This window comes from Ischnura elegans, chromosome 8 (assembly GCF_921293095.1).
Source record: "Ischnura elegans chromosome 8, ioIscEleg1.1, whole genome shotgun sequence".
Taxonomy (NCBI): domain Eukaryota; kingdom Metazoa; phylum Arthropoda; class Insecta; order Odonata; family Coenagrionidae; genus Ischnura; species Ischnura elegans.
Genome location: NC_060253.1, coordinates 76,192,566 through 76,209,489, shown reverse-complemented (window position 1 = coordinate 76,209,489; position 16,924 = coordinate 76,192,566). Strand labels below are relative to the sequence as shown.

General features: G+C 37.9%; 1 protein-coding gene across 2 annotated transcripts in view; it reads left to right on the top strand.

The window, feature by feature from the left end:
- Window positions 1-16,924, top strand: part of LOC124164564 (SET and MYND domain-containing protein 4-like) — a 75,007-nt gene that overhangs the window by 33,033 nt on the left and 25,050 nt on the right. Inside the window, exon 1 of one of the 2 annotated variants that reach the window (XM_046541941.1) lies at window positions 7,739-7,972. The exons of the other annotated variant lie outside the window; for it this stretch is intronic. The gene's annotated coding sequence lies outside the window, so the exon portion shown is untranslated. Of the gene's footprint in view, window positions 1-7,738; window positions 7,973-16,924 lie in introns of those variants that run through there. 2 annotated transcript variants of the gene reach the window in all.

Here is a 16,924-nt window from a genome sequence, read left to right as displayed (position 1 = left end):
TTCATCAAGTTTCTTCAGAAATTTAAGTTTATAAGTTGACTGAAAATTGATTGAACCAAAAGTTGCAAACAAAATAATCTGAAAAAATAAAAATTAAAACAGGAAAATAACAACTGCAGTTAATTAAAATGTAATTAATAGTAGTTCATTGAAGTACGCAGTTTCATTAAGTTATGAAGTTAAGTATAAATTGAGTGTTTTAGTGGAACAAGCGCCCAAGACTTTCCCTTGTAAATGAAGCAGATAATTGCCAGACTCGGTCAGGCTCAAAGAAAATTTACTTTATTTCCTTATTTCCTTACAAAAACTTTTTAATAAAAATTTATTTTTATACAGTAATCTATATACGTAGCATGCGCTCATTTTACGGTAGAAAGTAGAGCTATTGCTTATTTATAACCTAACCATATCAAAAAACGATCTTAAGCAAGAAACTGCAGATGAAAAATAAAAGAACTGAAAGAATGACCATAAAAGGAACCTCACGGGGGGTTTGGATTTTCTGGCCTAGAGAGCGAAAGCAAGTTTTAGCATAAAAGTGTCATTTAGAAGGGGTTCTACTTGATCTAACGTTGACAATGTAGAGATATAATGATGAAACCCAACCGTACTAAGATGACATAATTGGATTTCTCCCAAGTTACGTTGGGAAAGTCCCATAAATTATCGATTTTTCGTGTACAAGTAGATTGGATGGACCTTAAGGAAGAAAATATAACATGGCAGAGATTGGCACTTGAAATCAAGCGCACGAACTTTGTGGCAGCAGGGAAGAGGCAATGACGATATACAAAACTTCGTAAAAGGAGATAGAAAATTCCTCCAAGCCACAGAGGGGGAGCGTATTGACACTGCATCGAGTTGATGTGAGTTCTATTTGTAAAATGCTGAATTTTATCCATTTTACGAACATGTCTGTATTGCGCATTAGCCTTTTCCTAAAGCATTTGATAATTTTTATTGCTCGTTCCTTTTTTGTGAAAATGCACATTATGTTCACGAAAAACATTCGTGTCATGTTCAATTTAGTGTCCTAGGTATTTTTATAGACCAATAAAGGAGGGTGTTGACCTCTATACTTCTAGAAAATTAATAAATATTGTTGATATTTAAGAAAATATTAATAGCGAAATATTTAAAAACGTGATATCTCTGCCCTTCACCCTTCTTAAAATGATAAAAAGGAATGCAAGTTATGAAGATTGGTTGTAAATGAATTTTACGTTACTATTTGGTAGAAGTCATCGTGGACGGTGTGCACCACGTGCCCTATTATTCATTGGTGAAAAAAATGCGAAATTACAACTATGGCAGTACTAGCTGTTTTGAATTGCAACATTATTACCACACATTAAGCACAACATTTCATTTTCATGTCATCCTTACACTATGATGCATTATACATTAGTTTCCTCGAGAGATCAACATGCATACTCGAGCCATAATTTACATTTTCTCCTGCAGTGACTGGGATCATTATTACATTCCATATGAAATTCGCGACTTTAGAAAGCAATTATCGAAACATTTAGCTCGGAAATTCCAACTGTTTAACGGTAGTTGATATTGAAAAATGACAAAGAAATATTTTGAAAGGTTCAGGATAATGAATTTGCATTTATCTTCAAGGTAAAAACTCCTTAACAACCGAAAGAGGTGGTGCCTACATGAAACTTATTTGAACCTATTTTTTTGACGGTAAACCAACTCATTCTCAGGTTTTGGGAATCAACAAAAAGAGGATTACTGAGAGAGTAACTAAGTTAAATACGTTCCATATCCCTGGCAAGTTAACATTGCAGAAGTTCCGTTAGAAATAAAGCAATCACTAACTTAGCACTTTCCACCCGTTTTTTTTATTTTCACTTAACCAAGACTGGTTTTAAAGCATTAGCGTACTTTTCGATAGCATTCAATATTATATCACCATATCTCAAAAACCGTTAAGATTCCTAAGAAAAGATTACGTAGTTGCATAACGTGGCATTTTTATGTCACATATATGCAGTAGATGATCACAAAAATTCAGAAGGTTACAAATAATACTTGTGATCACAAGATTGTATTTCTAACATTAGGTGCCTTGAATATTTCGCATCTCAGAGCCATAGTTGAGCAGGCGCCATGCAAACTCGTTCGAGTTATATTTCGGTAGCTCTCAATTCAATGATTAGCAACAGCTACAATTAGCAAGCAATGGCGCCAACCCCTACCGATTGGAAGGGGGCGCCTAGATATGATTAGGGGCAGTTTCGCCATGATATTTAAAGGCATTAATGACCTTTCTTTTTCACTATGGTGATGAAGATCAGGACATTCACATATAGTTTGAGCGAATTCTACCAAAACGCTTCATTCCTTCAAACGTAGACGAAGAGCTCTAACGATGAGGTTAGAAGGGAATGACTATTTACGGCAATTTACAACCATTCTCCTAAATGAGACACATAAAAGAGTTACGAGACTTACGTTGCCAACGGAAACCGATATTAGAACCCTGTTGAAGCTACGCCATGCCTCAAAATGTATTCTCAATGAGTAAGAGAATGATTCAAACATAAAAGGGTGTAAAAAGAAACGACGAAGGAAAAATATCACTATTCGATACATAATTCCACTATTTATTCCACTTCATTCAATAGGGACTTCATATTGAAACTGCTGGCCTTCGATTAATTTCCAGGTTCTATTGTAAACGAAATGGACATTTCATGACCTATTGGAGTCCTAAAGAGTCTTATCCATTCCTTCGGAATCACCTAATCCATTCCTTCAGAATGAACGCAATTTCCAGATTTTTGCCAGCTATTATATACTTTGAACAAACCATGAAAAATAGCCACCAGTCCTACAATATTCATTACTTTCTGTAAAATTTTACTGATAATTTAGTCACATTAAAAGGACCTAAAAAAAAACGTTACATAAAAGGTAAAATATTCCACACGTAACTTTCGAGACTTAATTAGTGCACCTTTATTAGTGCATTTCTTTTGCCTTACTGCCATTCTTAAAAACTTATTGGGAGAACTTGATGATGGGTTTCAGTATTTTAAAGAAGAATTGTTGAACAAACCAAATTTCAACGGTTGGTGTGATACAAGAGATAAATGACAGATAATTCACATACAGCATTGGTTGGGTGAGCGCTCTACTACCAACACGCGAATTGCAATTAATGACGGAGAATTTCAATCTCAACGCGCACTTTACACCAAGCTGTTCCGTGGAAAACCTTGTATTCGCATTTCGTGACTCAGAAATGAAATACGAAGACGAAAATTGCCAGGAACCCGTTATTCCGCATACCTTTGAAGTCTAGTATCATTTGTATCACCCACTTTCATACCTCGCGATGCAATTATAATAATAATAATTTCGTTTATTTTCGTCGGCAATGAAGCCCATGAGAAAAGGAATGAACAGCTTTTTACATTTTCAGAATTTGAAGAAGATACTTGGTAGATAAATAGAAGAAAAGAAGTAAATAAATAGAATTACAGACAAATGCAACCAGTGCAGATCGCCAAGAGCATGAAAACAATTCAGCAAAACAATATTTTCAACAAAAGAAAAAAAATCGCAATTAGATATAACATATTTAAAACTACAAAGGACTTAACCCGTATTTAGTATCCTCACGAGAATGCTCTATATAGTATTTTCAACTCTAAAATCTAATCCATAGGGGTAATATTACTATTTCAGAGTTTATATAAGTATTGTATAAGTAGACACAAAAAGTGTACTTCAGGTATACGCAAAGCTTTTCGGGATTCATCGTGATCGATGGAGGGAATATACTCGTGTCAAATTTAAAGTTAACCCCTATACTTCAGAAATATTTGCTCTTCCCTATACCTAACAATTCCTCCTCCACACCAAATTGCAAATTGAAGGCTCGTCTTCACCATAACCTGATATTTCCTGCATCGAATACGATGAATCCCGAAAAGCTTTGCGTATACGTGAAGTACATTTTTGTTTTTGGTCGCATTTTATTGCACGGCTATTTCTGGAAGAATATAGATGGCCCGAGGAAAAACTTGTGGAACGTTGAAATACGTTATTTCCATTCAAAATACATAATTTAAACAAGTTGAATTATCAGTACCATAATATAAGATGACAGTTCCCATTTCTTACTGAAAAAATAAAATAAGACTCAAATAATATTAATCAATATGCTTACAAAAAAAAAAATACCTGACACAGGATCCTCCACTACGATGACATTGAACACATCACCACCACTCTACTACTACCAAAATAGCTCAATTATGATCGGCATAGATGCACGGATTTTTTTCCCTGTAGAACTCTCTATGTAGAGTCTCCTCAAGTACATGATAGTCCGAAAAATATCTCCACTACCGCTGGATCTTAGGAATAAAAATTCAGCACCAATCACTGCACCAACTCAAGCCCTTCAGCGTCTCATCCGACGCACGGAGATATGCTATTGAAGTATTTGCCTAGCAGCAGCCAATCAGGGGTCCTATAGATAAAACTTTCAAAAAATACCGTGATATGACCCAATGACTTCTGCGAAGCCAACAAACAGTATGGGCATCGCACAAACCCCGATATCGTACCTAACGTCCGACGAATTTGCACACTAGTTACAACACTCAAGTAGGGATTATTTAAACGTTGTAAGTAGTTAGTAAATCTATCTTAGGTTCGCAATATCAACGTGTATTCATCGAAGTACGAATGCATGCACTGGTGTATTTATTTCAGCAATTAAATGCGGGACCCCACGAATTGGTAATTAAAACGTAATAAATTCGAAAAATATTATATAAAGTAACGTTTTATTAAAAATATCTTCTACACCACCGTAATCTGAACCCTAAGACTTCTAAGGCCAGCACCCCATCAAATCGATCTCCTTAGTGTCTGGTCCGACATTCGGAGTTGCACCCACAGCGCCATCCTCAACGCATGCAGGAATACAACCAATAAAAATATCCACTGTGACTATAATTTGACCCAGAGCCATTGCCATGGAACGGCAAACATCAAAGCATGTCACCAACTCGATCCCCTTTACGGCGAATCCAACAGGTGTAGTAATGTACTCGAAGTGCCGTCCAGCGACACTTAAATACGGATACATTTGATCTGCTTCTGCCACCGGGATTTGAAGTCGAGCCACAAAAATGAGAAACTAAAGCTTAAGCCACCATACACATCTCCCCACATGTTATGCCTGAATAAGATACCCACCTCACGACAAAAAAGCAAATAGATATCATAAAACCTATCTGGTAATCAGAAAAACAAAACTCCCATCAGTATAATTTGAACCCAGGCTTTAGGGATGGGAGCGCAATACTTAAACCTCCGCACATACTCTATTCCTTAACTTCACACCTGAAGGGCGAATTTTTCTAGTCCAAGGAATTAAACACAACTCTCCCACTGCGATCGTTCTTCCTCGCCCTATTACACCCGACTCATTCCGTCACCAATTTATCCATTTGCCGGATTTGAAACTCCAAAATCGTATCCATGGGGATATTGTCAAAACAGTAATTCGACGCGGTAAATGTCCTTCGGGTATAAAAAATACTTTCCGGATTCGTAATCTGTGGAACTTGGAATCATTCTCGTTCAATCTTCGAGAAATTCCCGGGTCCTTCTCTGTGGCGTTAAAGAGAAGCGTTCATGGGGAGAGGTTGGATATTGGGGAAGATGCCGTTTGTGGTGGACGCGTGCCAAAACAAATAAAAGCAATACCACCACAAAGAATGCTGTTATCAAACGATTACCGAATGCCAAGTCGAATACAACGGCTGCCAGGTTTGAGTTTATTGTATTCATGGGGATGCTTTCGTACTCCGACTGTATTCCTTTAGGTATTCCCATTAATGGTAATCACCACGTAGCTTGAGGATTTTGAGGTTATCGTAAGCCAGTTCCGCGAATGTGGATTTCCTCCGTCAGAACCAAGTTCGGCGAACCATGTTCCCATGTGTATGGGCCGCTTAAGAGTCCACTATTAGTATTCACTTATTTTTGTACTCAAAGTAATACTTGAGTACTCAGAGGTGTTCTCGAGTTCTCCTATGAGTACACGATGACCTTATTGAATACTGAGGGCTTGATGACAATTTATTTCTCAAATGACTACAGTGAATACAAAATACGTGCTGGAGTAGACACACCTGAGACTCGTGCATTCATCCAAGTACCTGGGTACGCACTGGTGTATTCATTTCAGTAATTTTTTGTGGAACCCAAGGAATTGGTGGTAACAGTATTTACCTGGGCACTAATTGCTAACATATGAGAATTCTGGTAACTATCATGTCCACCTCGTTGACGGTGGGGTTAATTTTGAGGATCAAATGGATCAACGAAGTGAGCTATAAAGATGTCCTAAGAAAAGTGGAAGAGAGGAAGAGACTCATGACAACCTAAAAAATGTAGACGGAACAACTTAATTGGCCATATGTTGATGCATGGTGGCCGTGTAAAGGGACATGTCAGGCATCGAAAGACAACTGTATGGTGTAAGAACGGAAAAGGGAGATTTAGGATGAATTATATGGAGCAGGTAGTTAAGGATGAGAAATTCTCAGGAGTGAAACTATTAGCTGATCGAAGAATAGTGTCATATCAATCTTAGTTGACCACAGATAATGATGAGTGCTAATTGTCACTACTTTGGTCACAGCCCTATCTCACCTTCTACCCATCCTGCAGTCCAACTTGGAACGATTCCTGTTCCACATCCGAGAATTTCCTCGGTCTCTTCCCTGAGGCATGGAAGAGGGGCGTCGGTGGGTAGAGCTATATGGCATGAGGGACAAGACAGGCATCGACGGACAAGTGGATCGTAAGAACGGAAAAGGAAGACCCAGGATAAAATATTTGGCGAAAGTAATAAAGGATATGAAAAAAAATAAATACTTAAGTTTGAAAAAATTATCTGACTGGAGATTTGAATGGAGCTCTGTGTCCAACCAATCTTAGTATTGTTGACCAGTGATAATGATGGGTAATAAGAGCTATTTCTTGGTATATTAAGAGTTCCAATACAATGCATATCCAATATTTCCTCTGAGTTACTTTATCGCCTGATTAAACGACCTGCAATGGCCGCGAAAGCTCGCTAGACAAATCGTAACATGCAGCTGCACCCGAAACCCTCCGATACTAATGATTCTCGCTTTGTAAACACACGTGCGCAGATGCGTTTTTTCTCCTACCTACGTTTACGTTTTCAAGCCTACGTTTTCAAGAAACGAGTGTTATTCCAATCTTAGGATTATTGACCAGTGTTAATGATGAGAACTTAGAGTCACTACTTTTGTCCCTGTCCCACCTTCTGCTCATTCTGCAGCCCAACTTGGAACGATTCCTGTTCCACATCTGAGAATTTCCCCGGCCTCTTCCCTGAGGCGTGAAAGAGGGGCGTTGATGGGTAGAGCTATATGGCCAGGGGGTTGGGTGTGTTTAAAGGATGAAAGAAAGACCGAGAGGTGGAGAGGGGGACTAAAATCTCCCACTCAGAAAAGACAGGAAGGGATGGGTGCTGTCTATGGTGGGAGGTAGCACGAGAAGAAGTGAGGGAATTGGCTGGAAGAGAGTCGGACGGAGTGGTGCTTATTATAGACCAAACTTCCTCCCTCGCACAGAACACACAGCTCTGTGGCGAAACCGTGAGAAGAAGACAGGGGGGCCGTGGGAGGAGGGTGGGGGAGGGAATGGAGGCGTAACCAGAGAAGCCAGAGGATGCAGAGTGCTCGGACAGTGCGGGTGGACGAGGGAGGATAGCCAAAACGCTGCTTGCTCTTCCGAGATAGAGAGAGACAGAGTGTCGCTAAACCCGTAGCCCCTGGAACAATCCCGAGGATACCGCCGCAGCAGTCTTCTCCACGAAGTCGAAGAGTTTTTTTTTGTTGTGGTTGACAGTTTTTCCGTGGCCTTTTCTTAACCTTTCGTGGATAACGTGATCAAGGTGAGTTATTCAGTGAAGAAAGGTCGAAATACAACCCAAACAACGACCATCTTGACTTGATAGGCCCATAATCAATTTTAAAATATTTATTCCAGAAGTATTTAGCTCATATATTCAATAGGTTAACGTAAATTGTGCAAGAAAAAGGTACCACTATTTTGAAAAAAATATGAATAACAAAATATGAGTCCTTGTTGCAAGCAAGACGATGGTGAATGGTGGGAGAATTTGATTTCTAACCAGAGTGTCGAACCTGCTGCCATCAGAAGGCGTTTAATAAGAAAATTTGACAATGGACAAGAACGCAGAGACGCTACCAATTAGAGATATAGTGTGTCGCTAAACTCATAGCCTGGAATAAACCCAAGGATACCACAGAAAGAGTCAACTCCACGACGTCAAGTGTTTTTTTCTTGTGGTTGACGGTTTTTCCGTGTTATTGCCTTTACCTTTCTTGGATTACGTGAAAGAGGTGGGTGTGTCAGTGAAAAATGGTAAAAAACCAATTCCAAATAACGACAGCGACCATCCTTTTTTGGTAGAGTGAAAACGACTATCCTGATTCAATGGAGTGAAATAGATTTTAAAATATATTTTTAAAATAAGCTCCTATGTTCATTAGGCTATTCAAAGAGTGCGAAAATTTGGTATCACTACTCCGAAAATAAATGAGAAATAAAATAAGAGTCCCTATTGTAAGCACGTCGATGATAAATGGTCGTAGAATTTATTTATCAATGTGTCTCACTTTCTGCCAGCAGTGGACGTAAAATAGGAAAATTAGGCAATGGGCAAGAACGCAGAGACGTTACCAATTAGGGGTACCGTCTTTTGAGAATGCAAGTCCGCGGCAGCGATTTTCAAGGTGATCACTTTTAATCTCACGAAAAGAGATTAAAAATGATATAACTGTGTTGAATACTGTTGAAATTTTTCACAATGTTGAATATAAATTTAAATTAGTTATTTTGCATTCATGCGACTATAGGCATACACAATTAGCCACATTTTTCGCTGATAGATAACAAATAGGTAGTCGGAACTGTTGAAATTATCCGATGAATCCACGGCGGCGACAGAGAAAAGTGCCATTACAACAAAAAAAGGAAAAAATACGAAATATTTAGTATCACTTACCAATGTAAACAACCATAATTATGAGCGAGGGTTTACCGATTGACAGATTTTTCAGCGGAGTTATAATTGTAACTCCGGGAATGATTGATCGAGGAGAACCTGCCAGTGGACAAAGATACGAAGCGGTCTCCAATATCTTCCTTTACGAGGCTAACATGGTGGCAAAACGAAGTCAGTCTCAAAAGAGTGAAAATAGTTTAGGTTACGAAAATAGATACACAAGAGAAAATTGGTTAACCATTCAAAGCATTAATTATTACACCACATTTCTATGAAATTTAGCTGCCAGCATCACTGAGACATTAAAAGCATTAAAGAAAATACGGAGTGAAAACAAATATTATTACCATTAGTCACCCTTACTAGTTCGTCAATGAAGACGATCTATAGTGCCCGCTATTCTTTCTGTCGACGCGGCTTTTCAACTCGTAAAACATGCGAACGAGATGAGTCTGAGAATGGGATTCAGCGAAAACACGAGTCTCCATCTAGAACGCTGGCTTTTATGAGGAATCTCTTGGTGAACCAAAACAGGCCCCGCGACCTTAAAAACTTTATAGCGTGAAAACCATTGGCTAGGTGACAATTATGTATTCAGAATGAAAAGTTATGGACCAGAGAACGTAAGGATTTCGAATGAATACTTTTATCGAACAAGAAAATCTAATTTCCTTGGTACAGGATTGAGGGCAGAAATTCCGTGAAATATCCATAGCTACAACTGCCATCTTCTTTGACATTTGATTTTCCGCATTTAGCGCCAACCACACGACAAATAATATATTATGCCCTTATCGAAATTTTGCCTGACACTTTTTATGATGAAAAATACGGAACAAAGGACTTACCTACAAGCAGATTTTCAGCATATAGAAATTATATCCCATATATAGAAATCATACCCATTGATTTGACAGAAGTAGGGGTTTCCCAAAATAACATTGACAGAAAAGAATAGGAAGTAGTTAAATACTAACAAACATCTAATAATTTAATAATCTGCATCATATGCTTACTGTGTTATATTATTGCAAAATAAAAGTACCATTACTTAAAAATAATATGAATTATAAAATAACCATCTCCATTGCAAACAAATCAATGATGAAAATTCGTAACGCTTTCATTATCGGTGGTCGCCACTTTTCTGCTCAAGTAATAAGTAAAGCAGGCGTATTCGGCAGGAGTGCAGACACGTTACCAATGACTGCGCATCGCCTTTACACATAAACTCCTCGGTTCAAATAAGTGCAAGTGATTTTCTGAGCAATTACTCTCAGTGACACGAAAAATCAAACCAGATTCTATGAATGAGGAATTGAAGTGTCTTTCGCGGGTGTTAAGACGTATTTTTTCCTCATTAGAAAGTGAGAAGGAACAATGTTGACTTTAACTAGCTCCTAAAAAAAGAATACTTAAAGCCATTCTTCGTTCCAACCAAAGGACGGGTTATTGAACCCGGAAGACACCCATCACAACACCATGTCCATCATAAAGGAAAGGCAACAACTAAATATCGACCACCACCAGGATTTGAATCAAATTCATTCAGCTATGATACCAACTCCCCAATCACTGTAACTCACGTGCAGTGTTTGATCATGACGATTATGAATAAGGCCCAGATAGTCACGAAAATTAGGAAAAAGTATTTCGAAATAAAGGTTTAATACATTTTGAATATGAACAGACTGTACGACTGTATGACCTCACACATTTAGGACAGAAACTTCGACATAAATACTATGTCGAAATAATTACGATAGATCGTTGACTTTTAAGACCTCCATTGAACTGGTTTAGATTTTCGGCTCGGCCAATTGAGTAACATTGAACACGAATCAATCTCCCATCGATATGGCCCATTGATTTGACACACACATTTGAGAAGGAATATCATCGCTTGAAAAAATTGTTCAAACTAATCACATGAAACATGTTAGCAGCTATCGTCGAGATCGAAGGTATTAAATAACTTGGAATAAATTTTTTTGGGAAAGCAGAGTTTTGGAAATGAGTGTCAAAAAAAGATGAAGTGCTAAAATCCGATTTAGCGTCCGCCTTTACTTTAGACAGCTGCAGTTTCCCCATATGCAGCAAAGCTATTTTTGAACACAAAGCTATTTTGTTTCAGGAAAAAACTACCACTGGCGACTTAGGGCCGTATTCTTAGTCGATGCTGTAGGGCCAACCGACCCTGGATACGTCATCAGCCACTACATTAACCGATATCGCCCTACATACGCCACATCAAGCCGTACAATTGGCCGTTTTTGGAACTAAACGGGCCCTACTTGATGTAGGGTAGCTGAACAGGTCCTACACCCAACAAAAACAATATGCTCGGTCATAAATTTTCGGTCGTCTTTTCTTAGTTTCATAGTTAGTTACATTACACCACCAGAGTGTAAAATTAGCACTGCGCCATCATCTCCGTCATTTCAGAGAACTTGACGACGGGATTACCCCCCACCACTTATGTAGGGTCGACTGAGAAACGCATGTAGGGGCCTTTTGTTATGTAGGGACGGATTTGTAGGGTCCACTAAGAATACGGCCCTTAATACAAGACTAAGATCAGAGAGAAACTAAAGAGAGATTAAAACTCACCTCAAAACACAGACGTACTTCGCAAGAACGGTAAAAATTCGAAAACCGGCAAAGAAATTGTTTTTTTTCTCATTTTATTGAAATTTTTCCCAATGCTAAATATTTTCTGAATTGCGGTTCAATTTCAGCCAATAAAAACTTTGCGCTAAATTAATTTCATTCCTCTTGAGGGACTGTAAGAACCAAATAAATACATGATTCTAGAGCCGGCCAACCAGCAGGAATTACAAATAGTCCCGAAATTAATTACGTACCGCAGTTATTTTATGAGAAGTACCAAATTAGTCGAGCTATTCAGAGAATTCGGCTCCACTCTCTTTCAAACACCATCAAGTCAAATGCTCCTAATTGGAAGAAAATGTAATGATGCAAGTGAGCATTTTCCAAGAATCCGTTGGAGTTATTCCAAATTCTTTAAACTGCTTTTGAGGCAGAAATATTTCCACTAAAAATACCTTCCATTGAGCTTGGCAAAGGCATTTTTATGTAAGTGGAGTAAACACACTCAAACAGACATAAAAAAGGCAATTAATATGGCGACAACGAACGCTTGAGCTTTTGATGCTCACGTTCTGAAAAATTAATTTGATATACACTTCATACCAAAATAAATATTGAAAAAAAAACAAAGCAAAATATGCATTTCAACAATTAAATGAGTCAAATATTTGTCTGCTGTCGTCAAACATAGACGCGATTCTTTATGTTAGACGATAATTTTCAAGTATACTGATTTAATATGAATATACAGGACTAATAGTGCCGATAATGCATCCAAATATTTCACCTTATGGGGAATAGAAACTAACTGTCGAGCTAAACGTCATTCTAAGCGTTTTAAAAACGTGTTCCAGAAAAGTAAGTGAGCCAAATAACGAAGGAAAAACCGAAGATACATAGTTTGCGTCAGACATTTTGACAAACTTTACTTGAAGCTAGTCCAAGATTGAGTGGAAGCTATAACCTAAGAGCATATATTTTTCTAACTGCGATGTTCTTATTAAGTTATTTACATTACAAAAATCATAAAAGGAGAATTTCTCCATGTTTCCGGTGCAACCGCGTGGGTTTGTTGGTGACCATCTTCGACCTGAAGACGCTGGCAGCAGTGCCAGTGAAACTGTTGTCATCACCAACAAACCCACGCGGTTGCACCGGAAACATGGAGAAATCGGAACCTGAACACCGCGGAAACCTACGTAGTCACATAAAAGGAGAATACTAAAACAAACATGGTTTAACGCAATAACAAATTGCTAGAAATGAACAACGGTTTTTCTACCTATAGTCCCAGAAGACGACGGAGATATGAGTACGTACAGCTTTTTTTTCTAGGATCTATGCAAAACTACAGCCTAATTTATTTTTCCCTCATTTCCAATATTCACCAAATTATTTCCTCAGCTACAATGACGCCAAATACATCGAACGTTTCCGTTTTTTATTATACGCGACACGTGTTAATGAGTGACGTAGTTTTACTCGAGTGTAAACTTACATCGATGAGGCAAATGACTAGTATCCATTTTAACATCGTCGCTTTCTGACGGAACATAAACTTAATTACACAATGTTCGTCGAGCGTAAGTAGATCGCTCGTATTTACGTCTCCATGTAACACAAGTTTGATCGATTACAGTCCCTGGCGTCATCATCTGGACGCAATAGTACCTGAAGCCAAGGAAACTATTATTCCTAGGCAAGAGCTTCCCGCTTCCTGTTTATTTAGGGAGACAACTTATCTCTGAGGTCTACCAAACTAACATGGGGCTTACAGGGTAGCTCGTAACATGGTTCACGAGAAAAGAGAGAGAAAACATAGCTTTTATAGGAATAAGGCCGGAAGCTGAAAGAGACTCTAAGGCTACATGCTATGCTTACATTGATTGATCCATTAAGAATCTTTCTCAGCGACATTGAGAACATCATTTTGGAACCTCATGTTACTTCCAGGAGTGATGTATTAGAAAGGAAAGACAATGACATGTTCCACAGTTTACTTAATACTGCTACCGGTTTCAATACATAGTATCAACGCGGAAGGACTACGTATTGAAACTGGTCGCGATATTTAATAAATTTTGGAACCTGCCATTCTTTCCTTTCTGATATATCATGAAGGAGTATCATCATGTTTCGCCTAACACGATTGAATTTAACAGGCATATCGGGTCAGAATACTCTATCGCTCACTCGAAGGGCGTTTGGGGGACTACGAGTGACAATTATAAACTTAAATGTTAAAGAAAAACCTGTCCGACACCTGAGGAACTAATTTCCTCGGTGAACTAAGACAAAATCAATTCGAAAGACGCTAGAAGGCATTGCGACAGGTGCTCCAACCATTCACTGAGCCTCTGGCAATGCTTCAATCTTGCACCGGATTATATTGAGTGATGGCCAACAATCCACTCTTAAAGTTCATTCACAAATTTACTAGTCAACGCAAGGTGTCAGATCTTCCAATAACATTCGGTTGCATAACATGAAATTTTTTTAATAGTTGATTTCAGATATGAAACCAAATTAACTCATGAATAACTGAATTCTGCAGGTGATCAAACCATTTCTTCTTTCCGACAGAAAAGGACATAATGATGACATACTATGTGAGCATAAGGATCTCCGATAGAATCTGATACTAGCTCTCAAATTTTAGCTTAATCTTTTGCGCCCATAGTCGGTGCATCAGCAGTGAGTAATAGCGACTCACAAAAGCAAAAATCATTATTTTCCTTTTTTCCTTCGTTTCTTGAGTATAAATGAAATTATTTAAGAAGTATATGCTTAGATACACCTCTGAATGCCATTTTTTCGTCATTCAATAACACAAAATAGCATGATTTTGTTGCAGAATTTAAAGGAGGAAATAACTGCGATATTCAAAATTCGATTCCGAAGACAGTTTTCTCAATCGCAAGTTCATACAAAACATTGAGTTACTTAATGTACGTCATTAAATAATGAGTAAATTAAATAAACATAATAAGAATATAACTAATAGAGCATGTACAAGTTATAATATACCGATGACCTATTATCCTCTTCATTCCTATTGTTCGCTATCGATCGCTGTAGATACACGGCTCACATATTTTCAGATACCGAGCACGAAACCAAGAGTGAAAAACTCCTCTAAAAAGAGTAAAACACCTGGTTTAATGCGATCGCGTTTACGTGCCTAGTATTTTTTTTGTCGTGATTGCCGTACAAACTAAAACGACAAAAAAATTATGTCACGAAAGTTTTAGATGGAAAAGCTTTGCACAAAATTCATGCAGCAGCAAAATATGACGAAATGTAAATGATTATATCCACTCAAAACTAAACCAACTTATTCTGTATTTTTCAACAGTTAATTTTCGACGAAAAATATTATCTAAAAAAATTAATTGAGACATTCACAATGAAAATAATATAAAAACTCTTCAAAGAGTCAAATATACAAAACTAATATCCAGGGCAAAAAAACTTTTGCAACGGCACGATTACGTAACATACCATTCCTTACAAGGTCCTAACACAGTGAATTTTTGCTAAATAAAATACCAATAAAATTTATTTGTTGAGCAATAAATTTCGATATGATGACTTAAAAATGACGTAAAGACGTCGCACTGTTAGAGAGCATTGAACTGAATAAAAGTGGGATATAACTAAAGCTAATTTTACCATTTAATTGCCCTTGAATTGACAATAATATTTTTTCTTTTTTTTCTTGTCTCTCTCTCTCTCTCTATTATAACTCTCTCTACCTCTTTTATATTATATCTAGAGTTCTTGGAATTTAAGCCGAATAATGCAAAAGAGATTTGCCTAGGTTTCGCTTTATTTTAAATCATCCTCAGGGCTTTAAATGAAAAAATGATTGTACAATATTGGTACATAAATAAAAGGTTACAAGCAATATTTTTTACAATAATATAAGAAAAAATGATAAAAAAGGGAAGACAAGAATTTTGACGTGCCTTATTTTCACAGGATTCTTTATTTGTAATAACTAAGTTATTGCCTAACTTAGTTACCACCAATTTCCATTAATTAAATAGAAATAAATATCACTTAGATTCTTAACGTCTGATCTTTTATTGCCAATAATAATAATAAAAACTTCAACAAGGTGTTTTTCTTATCCGTAAATCCAAAATAAAGCCCATTTTCCACACTTCGGTCAAATTAAACGTAAATCATGGTTTCCATCAGGAGAGAGATATTTTATATACATTCAAAAGTATCCAGCATACGATATGGGGAAGGAATGAATTAAAACGGATAAACCAGCCGAGATCGGAATTCGGAGGATGCGCGCTAGGTTTAGATTGCTTGAGAAATTGAGAATGGATGTCTTTAAAGGCCTGGTTATACGATACATTTACACGTACAAGTCAATGTCTAAATTTATGAACACGAAAATGCACCGTGTAACCACCGAACTTGAGCGAACGCATGAACGGAAAATAGAGCCTGTTTTAATTTGGTTCATGCATTCGTACATGTTCCGTTCCGGTCCACAAAAATCATTCATGCAAACAGACATAAACTCGTGCACGTAAATGTACCGTCTAATCAGACCTTAAGAGCTGCATGGAGAACATAATATTAGACCCCAATATGTATCCAGGACAGATAGAAGCGATAAATTAAGAGAGATATCTAAACGAACAGATACATATGGGATTTCCCTTTTCCCCAAAGCCATAAAGGACTTCAATAAATGCTAGTCGTAATTTTGTTTGACCATTTGCTTTTTATGTGTAAACGGCTGGTGTCCTGACACCCCATGCCACATGTCATTTTTCGGTGGCTTGCGGGGTAGTATATATGCGTAGATGTACATCAACCCCTAAACTCACATTTTCCTTCTAACACCTTCCTCTAAATCCTTCCCGAAGGTCCGCGCCAACAAGTGCGCTTAAAATCTCCGGATGGAATTGAGTGAAGGGAGGGGAGGATTGGATCAAGTTCAAAACGGTCGCATGAACCCAAAACAAAAGAAGCGCCACAAGCCTCCATTAATCTTGTCTTCCCCCCAAGTCCTAACGTTTGCCTCCAACACGACTGCGGTCCCCCATCTCTTCCCATGTTCTTACGGCACATAACACAAAGAATCCTAAAACCGATCCCACAAACGTCCCTCTCGCGTCGGTCTGTCCTCGCTCAAGCGAAAGGATAAATCCACTTCCTGGCTCGGGCGCCTCAGAGACG